The following is a 448-nucleotide window of genomic DNA, read 5'->3' as shown; positions in this document are numbered from 1 at the left end:
GAGCATGGATTATTTTCAGTGTAGTTTTATTTATTAATTTAGAATAAAGGATGTGTGAATGAATTTCTGTTTTTTGTTTGCTGGGAAATTGTGTTAAACGAAATATTATTCATTTGTATGTGTATGCATACAAACACACAATAAAAGAGTAGGGAAATACAAACATACATATATAATAGTAAGTATGTGTGTATGGAAAGACTCGTATATAAAAGTGTTCAAATTTGTTTTAAGTGGTGCAGGTTATGAACCTGTTTACTCCGCTAAGGATGGTTTATACTACGAGTAGGCGGAAATTTCAATACGAATCAACTCCCCCTTTTAGTGGTTCATAGAAATAAAAAGCTCTAATATAGAGCTTTTCGCATATTATCCGTTCATAAGGAACATTGTACGTTTTATATAGAAATTTTAGAAATTGCAATTTAGTATCGTCGCGATTGCAGTG

This window comes from Lucilia sericata, unplaced genomic scaffold, assembly GCF_015586225.1.
Source record: "Lucilia sericata isolate MDLA Ls3-8-SP2 unplaced genomic scaffold, ASM1558622v1 Contig000051F_arrow, whole genome shotgun sequence".
Taxonomy (NCBI): domain Eukaryota; kingdom Metazoa; phylum Arthropoda; class Insecta; order Diptera; family Calliphoridae; genus Lucilia; species Lucilia sericata.
Note: the sequence above shows the minus strand (reverse complement) of the source record.